This window comes from Ictidomys tridecemlineatus, chromosome 7, assembly GCF_052094955.1.
Source record: "Ictidomys tridecemlineatus isolate mIctTri1 chromosome 7, mIctTri1.hap1, whole genome shotgun sequence".
Classification (NCBI taxonomy): Eukaryota; Metazoa; Chordata; class Mammalia; order Rodentia; family Sciuridae; genus Ictidomys; species Ictidomys tridecemlineatus.
In genome coordinates this window covers 15,376,610-15,391,392 of record NC_135483.1, presented here as the reverse complement: position 1 = coordinate 15,391,392, position 14,783 = coordinate 15,376,610, and the positions used below count along the sequence as shown (strand labels likewise).

The window sequence follows — 14,783 nt, the reverse complement described above, 5'->3', positions numbered from 1 at the left end:
GCTTCCAGTTATCATGTGTACAAGGAGGAAGGTACCTAATGCTGTACAGAGTAAATGAGCTGTGCCGCAGGGAACACTTTGCCTGGGACCTGGCATACAGCATACCCTCAGTAATGACTGCTTCATCCGGGCCCTCGGGCACTGAGGGTTGGAATGCGTAACAGGAGGTGAAGCATAAACAAAGTGAAAGATTGGTAAATGAAGACCCACCTTCTGAGGAGGCTGCCTGGGTTTCTTAAGGAAGTGAACTAACTCAACTATTGGTGAGGATTCATCAGAACAAAGATAGAAGGCTGTGGTCATGGCTCCAGTGGAAAGCGGGGGTCAGGCTGGGGTGAAGGCTAAGAAGGAGACACTGTGGAGAGTAAGTAGGATCTCGAGGATGCTCTCGGTGGAGCCTTAGTATCTTCTTTGAATGGGCAACCACCTGCATTTTTAATCCCTCCCAAATACCTGTTGCAGGGGCCTAATTATAGGTCAGTGCAGCTGAGGAGTCTGGGGCTCCCTGCTCCCACCTGGCACCTATGGTAGACAGAGGCTACACCTTGTGCTGGGGTCACAATTGCCATCACCCTGGCTTATTCACAGAGCAGGGGTTCTCTCCCAGGACAGGGAATCCTGTAAGAACCGAGGCCGGCACCTCCAGCCAACATCTGCTTCTGAAGCAGGAGGATCACACAAAGAGAAGGGCACATCACTTCACCCCCAACTCTGGAGCCACTACTTGGAGATTTTTCTGGAGTGGGAGGTAAGCAGTCAGAGAGCCCTGAAGCTTTCCCGTAAGGAGCTGTCTGTCCAAAATCAAGTGTTATGGTTTAGATATGAGGCATCCCCCAAAAGCTCATGTGAGAGACCATGCAAGAATGTTCAGAGGTGAAAGGATTGGGTTATGACAGCTTAACCCAATGAGTGAGTTAATCCACCCATATGGATTAACTGGGTGGTAACTGTAGGCAGGTAGGGTGTGGCTGGAGGAAGTAGGTCACTGGGGATGTGTCTTGGAGGTTTTCATCTTGTCCTTGGTGAGCCAGCTCTCTCCGCCTTCCTCCCCCATACCCGTCTACCTAGCTGTTCTGTTCTGCCTTACCTCGGGCCCAGAGCTGTGTGTTCTGCTGACCGTGGATCGAGCCTCTGAAACTTTGTGCCAACATAAACTTTTCCTCCTCTCCATTGTTCTTGTCAGGTCTTTTGATCACAGCAACCCAAAGCTGGTGAAAAGGTCAGTGTAGAAAAGTTCAAGCCAAGGAGACTTTCAAAAATATTAGAAGTTTTGGTGGAAAGCAATTCAGGGAGGCTGATACTTCATGGGAGACACAGGTGGTCCCACAGACCACAGGATTATCTCTTCTGCTTCCTCTGTGACTCCCCTGCTCTGGCTGTGTGGACATTTTGCCACCATCCCTCTCCTTTTGCATATGCCTGGGCAAAGATCACACACAAAAAATAAAATTATAAACCAACATTTCTTGTGAATAAAATCTGATGCAAATACCAAGATCTCAAATCAATACATAAAGAGTAATTCCCATGACGAAGTAGGGTTACTTTCAAGAATATGAGGGTAATATAAAATTAGGAAATTGGTTAATAAATTGTTTCACAGATCAATGGAGAAAATATATGACCACCCCAATTTTTAAAAAAAATTTCTTAGTAAACAAGAGCTTGAGGAAAACTTCCTTAGCATGATAAAAAATTATACTAAATGAGCATTTGTAGAGTCATAGTGTATTGAAGACACTGCTAAATTTTAAGGATGAAAACATTAAATAAGGCAAATCACCATCTCAAGAAATCTTAAATAAAATATCAATCACAGGACAGTTTCAGCCTCTCTTTCTGCAGAGGATGCACAATGTCACAACTAGGGATTAATTAAACTTAAGACAATTTGCATGATATTCATTGCAATGATGTTTTCAGTAGCAAAACAGCTTAACCTTCATGCCCAAGGATGCACAGAGGGACATCTGTGGAAGTTATTTCACAATAATTCAGTGGAATATTTTATGCTTATTGCTCTGGTTTGAATGTGGTCTGTCTGTACCAAAACTCATGATGAAATTTGGTTGCCAGTGTGGTTTTGGGGAGGTGAGGCCTTTAGGGATTAGCATCTCTCTAATGAAGCTGGATTAATTCTCCCAGGAATGGGTGAGTTCTCATAAGAGCAGTTGTGACAGTGTCTTCCCCTTTGACTTCTCTTTTCTTTCTGCACGTCCCTGCTCACCACTCTCCCACACACTCCCAACGTGCGCTGCCATCTGCTATGTGGTAGCATAGCATGAGGCTCTCTCCAGATGTGGCCACTCAATCTTGAACTTCCCTGCCTCCAGAACTGTTAGCTAAATAAAACTTGTTTCTATATAAGTTTCCCAATCTCAGGTGTTCTGTTATAGCAGCCGAAAACAACGTAAGAAACTCTTAATATGTTTTGTTCAGTACCTATAATGTACAACCACCAAACATAAAGAGGGTGGAATAATATAAAATACTATAATATATATGTAAAATAATATAAAATACTATAAAAATTTGTTGGAAAAAGTATAACACAGGATTTCTCAATTTTAGCACTAGTGACATTTTGGACTGGATAATTCTTGTGGGAGGCTGTCCTGTGCTTTACAGGAGGTTGAGCATTCTCCCTTGTCTCTATTAGAAGACATCTCATATGCTACCTTCTCTCCCATCTACCTAGTTATGATTCTCAAAACGATCTCCACACATTTCCAAATGTTCCTGGGGGAAAATCCACCTTTGGTTGACAACTGGTATAACACAATATTCCTTATATTGTTTGACTACAACTATATTAAAAACTTATATGCTGGCTGGGGGTGTAGCTCAGCAGTAGAGCACTTCCTGGTACATGTGAGGCCCTGGGTTGGATCCCTGGTACACGCCCAGTCCCGTAAGTTTATATGTAAATGAGTAAAAATTGGAGGAAACGATAAGGAAATAGTACTATGATAATTGAAGGATACCCCAAGGATACCAGCAAGACTGTCTGGCAGTGTCCCCTCCCTCTGATGGACCAACGCATTCTCTTAATTTCCTTTGTCCCTTGGTTTCCAGTGCTCCACAAAGAGACCCTGGCTCATTGCATGTGTTCCTACACAGGTGTGTCAACATTACCACTTGCTTTCAGCAGTTCCCTGATGACACTCATTGAAATATCTAATGCACCTCTAATACCAGCAAAGGTTAATAGACCCAAAGTCTGGGCCTTTCCAGAAATGTCCACAACAAAATGTCACCAGCCTTTTGATACTACCAGAATCAAACACGAGTACCCACTCCTCTGGTTTCTCAAATGGCTTTCTCTTGGACTGACCCACGCTGTTGGATTGACCCTGGTTGGGTCTTACCTTTTTTCCTGGGCGAGCCCACAGCGATTTTTCTCTCTGGGTCTTCTTTTACACTAAGGACCTGAGTTTGGCAAATTGTCGACATGTATCCTGGAAACAGCTTCAGCTTGCTTTTGTACGGGTTTCACTTCTTCACTTTCAGTGCTAAGAGCTAATCAGCAATGCCCTACATGACTAAGAGGGCAATTCTTTTCTACTCCTTGGATTTATGAGCATTTTTTGGAAATGCATCAAAAATGTGTCTTGACAGATGCCTTTGGGCTTCTCAGTACCTTGGCAAACCCAGCTGTAGAGAGTGGGTGCCCATGATGGGGTGTCGCCTTGATACCCTGGTCATGAATAACAAGTCCCGCAGGGAGTGACGCACTGGCAGACGATTGCCCAGTCACACGGCAGCCTCATGACACTGATAAGCTTTGGTGGCGAGGCAAACTTGCTTCAGAGTTCCAAGAATCTGAGTTCCCAGAGTGTCAGTGGCCTCGTGATATAGACCAGAAGGGGGTCTGGACTTATGTGCTGAAATTATGGGATGGTAGACTTGAAGCTGTCGTCCTCACCAGAACCCCTCGAATTCTGTAAAGAAATCCATTGAAAGAGAGTGGCTGAGTAAGGATGGGAAATAAACTCGGTCACTCCATGCATCCTCCGCCCCTCTAGCTCATCTGTCAACTTATTTTATAGGGTGTTTGTGAGAATCCAGTGAAACAACAACAATAATGACAGAAAACAGTTGCGTAGCACTTATGATGCCAGGCACGTAGTTGTTTTAAGCACTTCACACGTATTATAAATAGTAGTAAGAATTAAAAAATTAAAAAGCATTCTGCAAAGGAAAAGGCTTGCCTTGGAAATGCAGTTATTAATCCTATCCTACACTTCTACATCAGAAGTTGTATCCAGAGGCAAGTTCTTGCCATGACGGATATTGTGGTCACCACAGACAGCAACAGCCATCAGGAAAGAAGTGACAACCTGGCCAGAATGGGGGTCTGTCCGTGCCCCACCCTAGCAAGCCTCCTGGCCTCAGAGGCCCTCAGTCACTTAGAGTGACACCCAGTCCACTCTCTGCCCAGTTGTTCTCTGTCTCAACAGCCTTTCACTCTGTCCTGTGGCAGCCACGTCAGCTCTCCTTTCTGTATTCGGGGTTGCATCTTCCACCTGTGGCCCTATTTCCTAACTTTGGGGTCCAATGTGGTCTGACAATAGTGCCAAACACCGGAGAACTGGCTACCATGACTGCAACACACCACGCCAAGTTTGTCTTTTCAACTGCTTCTCTCAGAACTGAAAAGTCACTGACTTGCAGAAAGAGATGAAATGTACGTCTCCTGGTAGTAGGAAAGAGATGTCAGCCTCCGAGCCCCGGCAGCATTCTCCCCACTGGAGCAGGTGGGAGGGAGGCGGGCAGGGCGCCTGGCCTCTCTGCTCCTGCCCTGAGTAGAGCAGTCATACCTACGCATGCAGGAGACAACCCTGGCTTCCAGTGAGTGTCTCATTCCTCACAGTGCCTCTTATTCTCCAAAGGGTCCAGTTTGGGTGACACATCACACAACAGCTCTACTCATAACCCTGTGGGAAGTGCCACATCCAGGTACAACCGAGAACCCAGTCCAACTGGGTACTGTGGTGCACACCTGTAATCCCAGAGGCTCAGGAGGCTGAGGAAAGAGAGGATTGAGGGTTCAAAGCCTCAGAAATTTATCAAGGCTCTGAGCAGCTTAGCGAGACCTTGTCTCTATATATATAAAAAAAAAAAGGGCTGAGGATGTGGCTCAGTGGTTAAGTGCCCTTGGGTTCAATCCCCAGTACCAAAAACAAACAAACAAAACCAAAAACCTACTCCATCTCTGGCCACACAGGCTCGGGCAACTCTATTCCTCTCAGAATCAGTTTTCCTGTCTAAAATGGACATATTCCTCTGATCCCATTCCCAGGCTAGTGATGAGACTCAGTGGTACATGAAAGCTCTTGGCCTGCTTTGTACCACTTAACACAGGAAAGTTATTTTTATGATGCCAACATAGATGGGCATTGCATCTATGTTGCATCCTGCTATTGCATCCTGTTAGTTGGTAACCTAGGATTTCCCCCTTTATTCAGGTGAAGGGAAACCACTTTAGAATAGGTCACTCCCAGGTAACAAGTGACTTGTCCTGCATGTGAACTTTGCATCTTGCAGATGTCACATTATAAATTGCCACTCCCTTTGTGGATTTCCCCTTCCTTCTTCCTTTTCCCACCCTAGTAAAGAGTCACCCTGTAATTTATCCCAAAGGAACATAGCTTGCCTTTCTGGTCACTAATAAACAACAAACTTGATGGTCCCAATCCTCTGTGAAGATGCGCAATCTTGGTCACTGGGCTTGATGTTTCCTAGGACACTTTGTGTGTGTGTGTGTGGGGGGAACCCCAACACTAATTGCCAAAATTCAGTGATCCTAATGCACAGGATTCTGATGGGATTTCTTTGCCATTTCTCCTCTACGCACTTCCTGCGGAGATGACAAGAAAGAGGCATGGTTTCCCTCAGTGACATGACATGCCACTCTGGGTAGCCCACCAGGACTCAGCACCCATGAGGTCCTATTATTGAGAAGGGGTCACTGGTTCTGGAAAACATTCCCCAGTCAGTGTGCCAGGATTAGGCAAGCGCTCAGGGCACGCGCTCTATCTTAGTCCACTTTCTGAACAATTAGTGGCCCAATGCCATGGTGGATGTCATTTATCACACCAAAAACTCTGTAAAGGAAATCACAGGGAGCAGGCACCCCATGCAGGACAATGAGCACCACACCTATCCTTGGATCTTTCAGGAGGCGACTTTGTGAAGCCAGTGCCTAGGATTTCCCCGGTAGGGAGAGGAAAACCAGAGAACAGCTTCCAACACCTCTAAAGCATCCTCTCAAATTAAACGATGATCGCTTCTCAGATCTTCTTCAGATGTGGAAGGGTATTCATTCAATATGTACTTATTGAGCTACCAAGTACTGTTTAGATGCTGAGAATACAGCAGGAGTGAACAAAGAATGGACTTGTGCAGTTGACATTCTAGTCAAAAAGGAAGACAGTAGGGGCTGGGGCTATATCTCAGTTGGTAGAGTGCTTGCCTCACATGCACAAGGCCCTGGGTTCAATCCCCAGCACCAGGAGTAAATAAATAAACAAACAAACAAACCAATATAAAAGGAGCTGTCAGATTCTCGTGGGTGTCTAGGGTGGGAAGGGAGGAGTAGTCCTTAGCTTCTTCTGCCTAGTGTTACATCAAGAATCTAAAGCTCTTCACCTTTATCAAAGGACTTCCACACCCCTCACCTGTCAAGTCATCTTTCTGGAACTTGCTTTGAAGGAACCATTTTACTAAGCTCCAAACCAGGGCCCTTGAGGTCTTTTAGACAATCTTTTCTAAAGGTAATAGTTTGGCAAAGAATATCTTAAAGTAAAGTCCTATTTTGAATAGCAGAAGCTAATGATACCCCCCCACACACACACACACACCTCTGTCTCTCTGCAGTCCCTGGGTAACCAGTCATGCATAGTGTCTCCTCAAATAGATGTAGGGCTCAGGAGAAATGAGACAAAAGATGAGATGCACAAGCCGGAAGAACTTTAGAAACATCACACCCTCACTGTTCCTGAGCTCCAGACTTTGGCTGAAGGAATAGGGTCCTTCCCTCAGAGGCAAGTGGCATGGAGTCATCTACACATGAAGAGTTGGGACCAGGCCAACCTTCTCAAGGGAACTCCATTTGCATCTGGGCAGGACCATTGTTCGGGGCTGCCCTGCCTGCTGGAGGTGTGTTTGGCGGGAGTGTTTGCATCCTGATCCTTGCTATCTTAGTTTGCCAAGGCTGCAATTACAAAACATGGCATACTGGGCGACCTCAACAACAGAAATTCATGCCTCACAGGTGTGGAGGCTGAAGTCCAACATCAAGGTGTGGGAGGGCTGGTTTCTCCTGGGCAGCTTCTTTGCTGCCCTGCTGCCTTCTGACTCTCCTCACATGGTCTTTCCTCTGCGGCCATACATCCCTGAGCACTCTTTTTTTTTTTTTTCTTTTTTTGCAATCCAATTTCCTCTTCCTATAAAGACAAGGGTCTTATTGAATTAAGGTTCATGCAGATGATCTTAAATTATCTCTTTAACAGACTATCTCCAATCAGAGTCCCTGTGAGGGGAAGGATTTCAGTGCTTGAACTTAGGGGATCCATAATTTAGCTCATAAGCCTTCCCCCTACTGGCAGCACCAACCAAGGGTAATCAACCTCCCCCTCAGTTCCCCAATACAAATCTAAGAGGGGTTCCTATTCTGAGGTTCCACAGTGCTGAGGATTTCCACATCTACTTTAAATAGTTATAAATGCCTGTTCACTTGCCGATTTTGGCTTTTTTCCTGATGACAGGTGAGAGAGTTCCCCAAGAAAAGTGCTTTTTAAATCGACTCTTGGAACCCAGCTCATCACATATCATTAGATAAAGCTTGAGAATATCATCCCTCTTCAGAGCTTGCTAGCCCTAAAGCAATGTGCTGTAAGCACAAGAGATAGACCTAAGGTTATTATTTATGGCTTGCTTCCCTAGATTGAATATTTTTTGGACAGATGAAAATCAATAACATTCTACTCTGAAAATGATTTGATGAGGAATTCAGAGGAAGGAAGAGTCTCAGGGGAATTAAGATACATTCCAGAGAGAAGACAAAGAATGACCCTCCAGCAGAGCTGCAGTTATGACATTAAACACATTACCCAGGAAGTGGCTGCGTGCAGTTACCACATCAACACTAACTGTGCAACATCAGAAATCACATCGCCAGGCACACGTGACTTTTCCATATGTGCCATCATTTAATTTAACATTGTGGAAGGACAATTAGAACAAGGAAATTTCTGCAGCTCTTCACTTCCTCCACACACCCACCAACCTGCCTTATCTCCTGATCCAACCTGGGCACCAGGAGACGTGTGAGTGAGCAACCGTGGTGAATGAGTGAGGACCGTGTCAGTGTGGTGTCGAGCAGTGGACGGACGTGGTGGAGGATGCTGTAGGAGGAGAGGTAGTGGGATTTGCTGCTTGTGGGGCAAGGGGGAAAGGATGTCAGAGATGGCGCACAGGTGGCCTTGGTCAGCCTGTTGTCTGGAGCCCATATCTGCTGTAGTGAGAAGCCCAGGAGAAGGAACAGGTCTGTGAACTAAGATCTGCAGGGCTGCCAATTGGCAGGGACAGTTTTTGAGGGTCTTCACGCTCTCTACCTCCTATGCAATTCCTGTTCATTGCTTAAAAACTGTGAAAAATTAGAACACTAATCCTACCTTATATAGAATGATTGTGAGATAAGAGAGACCATATACGATGGTGGAAAGCCACTAACCAAATACTATCCTACCTTTCTCCTTCCAACTCCAGATCTATACAGTTGTTCCCTAGCGTCTATGGGAATTAGTCCCAGGACTCCCTATAGATACCAAAACTTACAGATGCTCAAATCCCTTATGTACAATGATGTAGGATTTGCATATCACCTATGGCACATCCTCCTATATACTGTAAGCCATCTCTGGAACTTACAAAGCCTAGTACAATGTACATGCTATGTAAATCCCCGTTACACTCTAATATTCCGAGAATAAGAACAAGAAAAGTTGTCTGTACAGGCTGGGTCCAAATGAATTTTAAAAAGTATTTTTGGTTGGCAGTTGGTTGAGTCTGTAGACATGAAACCTGTGGTTTCAGAGGATAGACTGTAATTCCTCAGAGACTGTTTAACCTGACACTTGAGAACATCATTACCTACAGGGATAAGTTAAAAAACAAAATATAGGGACTGGGCAGGCGCTAAGCAACTCAGTGAGATCCTGTCTCTAAATAGAAATACAAAATAGGGCTGGGGATTGCTGAGGGCCATTACCAAGTAGGAATGACGCATCGAAATTTCCTTGCCAAGCGTACCCCATGCTGCTTAGAAGACATTTGATGGGACATTGCATGCATGCTTTAATGAGGTGACCTTGCTCAAGGACCAAGGCAGATCCGGGTTTAGAGCTGATCAGGTTTGAGGAAGTAACCGGCTCCTTGAGTTTAAGGCGTTGCCAGTTTAAGATAATGGGTTTTAGGGAAGTTAGAGTTGAAGATTATTGCTGGGATTAGGGTGTTCCTGCTGCTTGTTCCCGTTGAGTTCTCGTGAGATTGAAATGGGATTTGGAGAGAGCCTCGTGGAGTAGGTGAATTGTGCGGGAGACAGCAGAACGCGTTTGCCCCTGGACCTGTGTAGAGGCGGTGTGAGAGCTGGAATAAAGAATTGCTGTTTGAACCTACAAAGCTGTGAGTGCCTCGTGATTCTGGTGCCAAGCCGAGCATTGACCTTGGCAGGGGATGTGGCTCAGTGGTCAAGTGCCCCTGAGTTCAATCCCCAGTACCAAAAAAAAAAAAAAAAAAAAGGTAGGAGCTGGGGGCACACCTCAGTGGTAGGGTGTGTGTTTATCATTTATCATGCACAAGGCTCTGGTTTTGATCCCTGGGAGGGAGGAAGAAGGAAGGAAGAAAGAGAGGAAGGGAGGAGAGAGGGAAAGAAAAAGGAAAAAAAAAATCCCTCAACGACAAAATACAGGGGCAAAATGAGGCGACTCCTGGTAGTACCAAATTAGAGGGCAGGTGTAGAGTTAAAGGTAGGGGAGTGTCATCAGAAGAAAACTTGGAAAGATAATCCTAGAGAATATTGCTGTTTTCATAGTTTTGACCAGGACCCACCCTGCTTCCTAGCATTTGGTATGTTTAGAAATGAACCACTGACCCCCATCTTAGAGCATCCCTCCAAACTTGTAATGAGAGCTTAACTTTCCAACTGGCCTTTTCTCTTCTTTGGGTTCTGCATAACTTGAGACCAGCTTGTGGCTACAAGATCTAGTACTAGCCCCAAGAATTGGAATTCTCCTATATAGCTAGAAATAAGGACTATCTAATCACAATCTTTTGACGTCTAGAGGAAGTTTGGCTTCCAGATATGTGAGTGTCTGGATGAGTGCTTTTGAAGACAACTAACTTTGGAGAAAATAGGTGGCCAAGTAGGAAAAGTGAGGCTTTATGTTGTGGAGTGTGGTATTTGACACCTAGGGGAAAAAAAAATTCTTTCTTTCCCACCTAGAAAAAAAAAATTCTCTCTTTCTCTCTCTCTCTCTCTCTCTCTCTCTCTCTCTCTCTCTCTCTCTCTCTCTCTCTCTCTCATAATGTATTGCAGATGGATTCACATTAGAGAGTATCCATACACATAATCCTATATTACACCCCAGTTTGTTTGGGTTAAATCTAATCGGTACAAATATTGCTTTCAAAAAATGCTTGCAGAAAGATTCCTGGGGATTACACAGGGCTGGCGGGCTCTGCGGCATAACTTCACTTTGCTGCAGTCTCACCAAACAGCAGCCTCTGGAGCCACCTGCTGACACAGTGCAGAATTTTGAGCATTTGATAAGGACTAAGGAAAGTCTGACCAGAGTCATCTAGACTGCTGTGGATCTTCTGGGCCTGCTGTAGCCCCGGAGCCAACACCCTGGTGTGTTTCTTTGGCCCTGTAGATACTTTAATCCGAGAAGTGGAGCAGCCACATGAGGACCTCTAAAGCTCACGTCCTTTACCTGGACCTAAGAGAGGTACCGCTGACATAGTCAAGAGAAGGAGAGTCAATGAGAAAACCGCTCTCCTGCCCACCTACAATCTTCATCTCCTACCGCAAACATGTAACACAGTTACTCAGGTCTTAATATCTTCCTAGGGCTTTTTCATGCCCAAGAAAGACTGTAGATTCTGTATTTGTCTCACTTTCCTGCCATGATATAATGCTATCCATGCATCAAGGTGGCACATTCCTTTCTTCCCCTCAGTAATGTCCTGAGACCTTTCCAGTTATAGTCAGAACTCTCTTACATGTCTCAAGAGTCTTCCATGGTAGTCAAATTGTTAGGATAAAGAATAAACACAGTTGTCATTTTGATAGAAGAGAGAGGTCTCTTCACCCTCCCACCCAGCAATATGGCGTGTCTTTCCCCCACAACCTGGCCAAGATGGCATTGTTTGTATTTTTTTAACCTTTGTTTCTCTGAGGGTTGAAAATGGTATCGAAACATAAGACCTATTTAAATTTCTTTCTCTGTGAACCCTCTTCTTGTCTGTTAGATTGCTCTCCCCAGAGAGTTCTAGGCATCCTCACTACAGTAAGTAAAGTAGCCCCTTGTCTGAGATTTGTTTGCTAACCAGTTTACTGATTCACCCTTTGATTTTTACAATGTGGTTATTTTTTCCATGCTGAAAAACAACTTTGTTTGCAGTGGGGTTTTTCTCTTTATAAAGGGCCTGCCCATTTCAAGATTGTTCTTAAACTTTCACTTTCTCCCAGTTTAAATTTTTTTATTTTTTATTTTTTGATATTGGGAATTGAACCCAGGGGCACTCAACTACTGAGCCACATCCCCAGCCCTTTTTTAGTATTTTATTTTAGACAGGGTCTCACTGAGTTGCTTAGGGACTGACTAAATTGCTGAGGCTTGCTTTGAACTTGCAATCCTCCTGCCTCAGTGTGGATGGGATTCAGGTATGCGCCATCATGCCTGGATTTCCCAGTAATTGTGTGTGTGTGTGGGGGGGGGTGGGTGTGTGTGGGTGTGGTGTTGAACCCAGGGCCTTGTGCATGTGAGGCAAGCACTCTACCAGCTGAGCTATATCCCCAGCCCACTCTCCCATTGTTTTTGAAGGTTACTTATTTTATGTTGCAGTCATTGACCTATCCAGAATTTGTTTTGCAAAAGATTGAGACAAGGGTCCATTTGACACACAAACCCCACCCCAGCTGTGTCACCAGTCTCTACCTTGCAATACCATTCCTTTGACTCATGGGCCTCCACCCTCAGCTGCATCTTCTATTCCTCTTTCCTCTCCCAAAGTTTTCTCATAGACTCTGTCCCCTATCCTCACAAGCTGGTGTTCTTTGAACCTGAATCCCATCTTCTCCTCTTCATGGGCCACACATTCTATTTTCTAGTCTAGAATTTCTACTATCTTCTTGCCTTTCTAAGATAATCACTTGATTTCATGGCAGAAACTATTAACTCTAGGTTGATGCTCATATCCCTATTCAGGCATCTCCCACCTAAGTCAGGTAATTTGTTTCTGTTAATCTGACATTCTTAAGGAAATACTAACTGGGGTCCTATTTCTCATTATTTCATATAGGAAAAAAAATGTAATGCATTACATTTCAACCCCAAATCTCCAAGTGTTATTCAGCTACCCATCACTGTGACAAATACCTGAGATAAGTCAACTTATAAAAAACAAAACAAACAAAAAAAAACAATTTTGGAGGTTTCATCCATGGTTAGTTTTTGCTTTTGGATCTGTGGCCAGGCAGCATATCACGATGGGCACATGGCCGATTAAAACCTCATGTCTGGAAGTGAAAGAGAGGAAGAAAATGACTGGGGTCCCACCATACCCTTCAAGGGCAAACCCCAGTGACCAGGCTTCCCAGTAGACCCCACCTCTTCAAGTTTCTACCACCTCCCAAGTGTCAAGCTGAGGACTAAGCCTTTAACACAGGGACCTTTGGAAAACATTCTAGATCCAAAAACTACAGTATGCCAAATAATTTTCTAAAAGTCTAAAATCAGTGACTATTTATGTACAAGTAGTGGAAATGCTCATGATGTCAGGATAGAAGATGCTTAGAACTTGTTTTACTATCACCAGACAATGCGATTGTTTATAAGTGACTGCATCAGCAGCAGCAACAGGCCTTTCCAAGGAGCCATCCCACAACACGGACACCCTGTGTGTTCGCACAGGGAGAGGCTTTCAGAACATCCACAGCATGATTCTCAGTCTGCCGCAGTCTGGCTGGGCACAAAATAACCGAGCCACCACAAAGCCTTGTAGGTTCAAACCAGACAGCAACTCTTTATTCCCAAACTCTCACCGGCACTCTACACACACTTCCTGGGAACACACTGCCTCCACTGGGCTCCTTGCGCCAATTCTCTCAGAACCCCGCTAGAACTCAACGGGAACTCCAAAATAGCGGCACCGGAGGCAGCAGGATCCGCCCTAATCCCTGAGCCGCCCTAATCCCAGAGCAGGGTCACCTTTCAACCATTCCCTCTAGCAAAATGCCAGGCGTCATTTCAACTCAACTGTGGCTCTCAACATCAGTCTTCTGCTCATTATTGCCACCTCCTTCCATCTTTTTAGACCTTTTTCCCCTAGCCACTCCTTCCTATGAAAATTTAACATTTATACTGTGTGTCTGTTCCCAATACACTTCTTTGCTTTATGCACAAAGCAATATATTTTCCTTTCCTCTGCCCCCTACCTCTCTCCACTCCCCATTGTTATAATCTATTGAACTTCTATTCTTCCTCCCTCCATTATAAAGAGACGACAATGGAATGAATCTGACATAATTTTCCTATGTACGTATGTGAAAATATCACAGTGAATCCCACCAGCATGTACATCCACAAGAATGGGGTCCTAACTAGAATGAGACATATTCCATGCTTGTATAATTATATCAAAATGGATTCTACTGTCAAATGTAAGTAAAAAGAACCAATAAGAAAAGAAATAAAATATATTTTCACCTCTTCACTTTATGGACCATCTTTTGTTCCCATTATTTATCACAGAGGACAGACAGTATCATCCCTTTTGAGAATTCACAATCTATAATACTTTTGCCACAATACTTTTGTTTTGTCCATTGTATTTAGAATGAAACTCAAGACTTTGAGGTTTCCTTTTTTAAGAATGTAACTCAATTTGCTTTCATGGCAGAAACTATAACTCTAGGTTGATGCTCATATCACTATTCAGGTTTCTCCCACCTAAGTCAGGTAATTTGTTTCTGTTAATCTGAGATTCTTATGGAAATACTACTAAATGGGGTCCCATTTCTCATTATTTCACATAGGAAAAAAAATATAATGCATTATATCCTGACTGTATTTTGTTAAAACTGTCATATGAAGTTTGGGGATGTAAATGTATCTCTTCCTCCACATAAATATATTGAGATATTTGTAAATTCTATAAATTGTATAATAGCTTTATTGTGATAGAATTCATTCACCATCAAATTTACAAATTTATTCTTAGTGTACAAAGTGGTTTTCAGGATATTCCCAGAATTGTGCAACCATCATCATTAACTGATTTGTTTTTTACTTTTTTTTTTTGTAAAAATTTATTGGCTCCTTTTAGAAGAAGCTTTCAGTTTGATTCTATCCCATTTATTGATTATTGATTTTACTTCTTGACCTTTAGGAGTCTTGTTAAGGAAGTCAGTTACTTAGTTGACATGATGGAGAGTTGGTGAAGGATCTCTGGTCTAATGTCTAGGTCCTTGATCCATTTGAGTTGAGTTTTGTGCA

The 14,783-nt window shown here is 43.9% G+C and overlaps 1 long non-coding RNA gene across 1 annotated transcript; it reads right to left on the bottom strand.

The window, feature by feature from the left end:
* Nucleotides 1-1,245: 1,245 nt before the first annotated feature.
* Nucleotides 1,246-3,937, bottom strand: LOC144365416 (uncharacterized). Its single transcript, XR_013423822.1, has 2 exons — nucleotides 3,369-3,937; nucleotides 1,246-1,419 (listed from the first exon to the last, which is right to left on the bottom strand). It is a non-coding gene; the product is annotated as an uncharacterized LOC144365416 (long non-coding RNA).
* Between the last annotated feature and the right edge of the window lie 10,846 nt (nucleotides 3,938-14,783).